This window comes from Palaemon carinicauda, chromosome 2, assembly GCF_036898095.1.
Source record: "Palaemon carinicauda isolate YSFRI2023 chromosome 2, ASM3689809v2, whole genome shotgun sequence".
NCBI classification, from domain to species: Eukaryota; Metazoa; Arthropoda; class Malacostraca; order Decapoda; family Palaemonidae; genus Palaemon; species Palaemon carinicauda.
Genome location: NC_090726.1, coordinates 148,578,231 through 148,582,146, shown reverse-complemented (window position 1 = coordinate 148,582,146; position 3,916 = coordinate 148,578,231).

Genomic DNA, 3,916 nt, shown 5'->3' with positions numbered 1-3,916 from the left:
GTTGACACACAACGAAGAAGAACTCACAATCTTTTTATCAAGGATCAGAGAGGTTGTAAATAAGTCGAATCAATGGTAAAATCAATTATGTTGACACACAACGAAGAAGAACTCACAATCTTTTTATCAAGGATCAGAGAGGTTGTAAATAAGTCGAATCAATGGTAAAATCAATTATGTTGACACACAACGAAGAAGAACTCACAATCTTTTTTTCAAGGATCAGAGAGGTTGTAAATAAGTCGAATCAATGGTAAAATCAATTATGTTGACACACAACGAAGTAGAACTCACAATCTTTTTATTGAGGATCAGAGAGGTTGTAAATAAGTCAAATAAATGGTAAAATCAATTATGTTGACACACAACGAAGAAGAACTCACAATCTTTTTATTGACGATCAGAGGGGTTGTAAATAAGTCACAGCAATGGTAAAATCAATTATGTTGATACACAACGAAGAAGAACTCACAATCATTTTATCGAGAAGCAGAGGGGTTGTAAATAAGTCAAATCAATGGTAAAATCCATTATGTTGACACACAATGAAGAAGAACTCACAATCTTTTTATCAAGGATCAGAGGGGTTGTAAATAAGTCGAATCAATGGTAAAATCAATTATGTTGACACACAACGAAGAAGAACTCACAATCATTTTATCGAGGAGCAGAGAGGTTGTAAATAAGTCAAATCAATAGTAAAATCAATTATGTTGACACACAACGAAGAAGAACTCACAATCTTTTTATCAAGGAGCAGAGAGGTTGTAAATAAGTTGAATCAATGGTGAAATCAATTATGTTGACACACAACGAAGAAGAACTCACAATCTTTTTATTGAGGATCAGAGAGGTTGTAAATAAGTCAAATCAACGGTAAAATCAATTATGTTGACACACAACGAAGAAGAACTCACAATCTTTTTATCGAGGATCAGAGAGGTTGTAAATAAGTCAAATCAATGGTAAAATCAATTATGTTGACACACAACGAAGAACTCACAATCTTTTTATCGAGGAGCAGAGGGGTTGTAAATAAGTCGAATCAATGGTAAAATCAATTATGTTGACACACAACGAAGAAGAACTCACAATCTTTTTATCGAGGAGCAGAGGGGTTGTAAATAAGTCGAATCAATGGTAAAATCAATTATGTTGACACACAACGAAGAAGAACTCACAATCTTTTTATCAAGGATCAGAGAGGTTGTAAATAAGTCGAATCAATGGTAAAATCAATTATGTTGACACACAACGAAGAAGAACTCACAATCTTTTTATCGAGGAGCAAAGGGGTTGTAAATAAGTCAAATCAATGGTAAAATCAATTATGTTGACACACAACGAAGAAGAACTCACAATCTTTTTATCAAGGATCAGAGAGGTTGTAAATAAGTCGAATCAATGGTAAAATCAATTATGTTGACACACAACGAAGAAGAACTCACAATCTTTTTATCGAGGAGCAGAGGGGTTGTAAATAAGTCAAATCAATGGTAAAATCAATTATGTTGACACACAACGAAGAAGAACTCACAATCTTTTTATCGAGGAGCAGAGGGGTTGTAGATAAGTCAAATCAATGGTAAAATCAATTATGTTGACACACAACGAAGAAGAACTCACAATCTTTTTATCGAGGAGCAGAGGGGTTGTAGATAAGTCAAATCAATGGTAAAATCAATTATGTTGACACACAACGAAGAAGAACTCACAATCTTTTTATCGAGGAGCAGAGGGGTTGTAGATAAGTCAAATCAATGGTAAAATCAATTATGTTGACACACAACGAAGAATAACTCACAATCTTTTTATCGAGGAGCAGAGGGGTTGTAGATAAGTCGAATCAATGGTAAAATCAATTATGTTGACACACAACGAAGAAGAACTCACAATCTTTTTATCGAGAAGCAGAGGGGTTGTAGATAAGTCGAATCAATGGTAAAATCAATTATGTTGACACACAACGAAGAAGAACTCACAATCTTTTTATCGAGGAGCAGAGGGGTTGTAGATAAGTCGAATCAATGGTAAAATCAATTATGTTGACACACAACGAAGAAGAACTCACAATCTTTTTATCGAGGAGCAGAGGGGTTGTAGATAAGTCGAATCAATGGTAAAATCAATTATGTTGACACACAACGAAGAAGAACTCACAATCTTTTTATCGAGGAGCAGAGGGGTTGTAAATAAGTCGAATCAATGGTAAAATCAATTATGTTGACACACAACGAAGAAGAACTCACAATCTTTTTATCGAGGAGCAGAGGGGTTGTAAATAAGTCGAATCAATGGTAAAATCAATTATGTTGACACACAACGAAGAAGAACTCACAATCTTTTTATCGAGGAGCAGAGGGGTTGTAAATAAGTCGAATCAATGGTAAAATCAATTATGTTGACACACAACGAAGAAGAACTCACAATCTTTTTATCGAGTAGCAGAGGGGTTGTAAATAAGTCAAATCAATGGTAAAATCAATTATGTTGACACACAACGAAGAAGAACTCACAATCTTTTTATCGAGGAGCAGAGGGGTTGTAAATAAGTCAAATCAATGGTAAAATCAATTATGTTGACACACAACGAAGAAGAACTCACAATCTTTTTATCGAGGAGCAGAGGGGTTGTAGATAAGTCAAATCAATGGTAAAATCAATTATGTTGACACACAACGAAGAAGAACTCACAATCTTTTTATCGAGGATCAGAGAGGTTGTAAATAAGTCGAATCAATGGTAAAATCAATTATGTTGACACACAACGAAGAAGAACTCACAATCTTTTTATCAAGGAGCAGAGGGGTTGTAAATAAGTCACAGCAATGGTAAAATCCATTATGTTGACACACAACGAAGAAGAACTCACAATCTTTTTATCAAGGAGCAGAGGGGTTGTAAATAAGTCAAATCAATGGTAAAATCCATTATGTTGACACACAACGAAGAAGAACTCACAATCTTTTTATCAAGGATCAGAGAGGTTGTAAATAAGTCGAATCAATGGTAAAATCAATTATGTTGACACACAACGAAGAAGAACTCACAATCTTTTTATCGAGGAGCAGAGGGGTTGTAAATAAGTTAAATCAATGGTAAAATCAATTATGTTGACACACAACGAAGAAGAACTCACAATCTTTTTATCAAGGATCAGAGGGGTTGTAAATAAGTCAAATCAATGGTAAAATCAATTATGTTGACACACACCGAAGAAGAACTCACAATCTTTTTATCAAGGATCAGAGAGGTTGTAAGTAAGTCGAATCAATGGTAAAATCAATTATGTTGACACACAACGAAGAAGAACTCACAATCTTTTTATCGAGGATCAGAGGGGTTGTAAATAAGTCAAATCAATGGTAAAATCAATTATGTTGACACACAACGAAGAAGAACTCACAATCTTTTTATCAAGGAGCAGAGGGGTTGTAAATAAGTCAAATCAATGGTAAAATCAATTATGTTGACACACAACGAAGAAGAACTCACAATCTTTTTATCAAGGATCAGAGAGGTTGTAAATAAGTCAAATCAATGGTAAAATCAATTATGTTGACACACAACGAAGAAGAACTCACAATCTTTTTATCGAGGAGCAGAGGGGTTGTAAATAAGTCGAATCAATGGTAAAATCAATTATGTTGACACACAACGAAGAAGAACTCACAATCTTTTTATCAAGGAGCAGAGGGGTTGTAAATAAGTCGAATCAATGGTAAAATCAATTATGTTGACACACAACGAAGAAGAACTCACAATCTTTTTATCGAGGAGCAGAGGGGTTGTAAATAAGTCGAATCAATGGTAAAATCAATTATGTTGACACACAACGAAGAAGAACTCACAATCTTTTTATCGAGGATCAGAGGGGTTGTAAATAAGTCGAATCAATGGTAAAATCAATTATGTT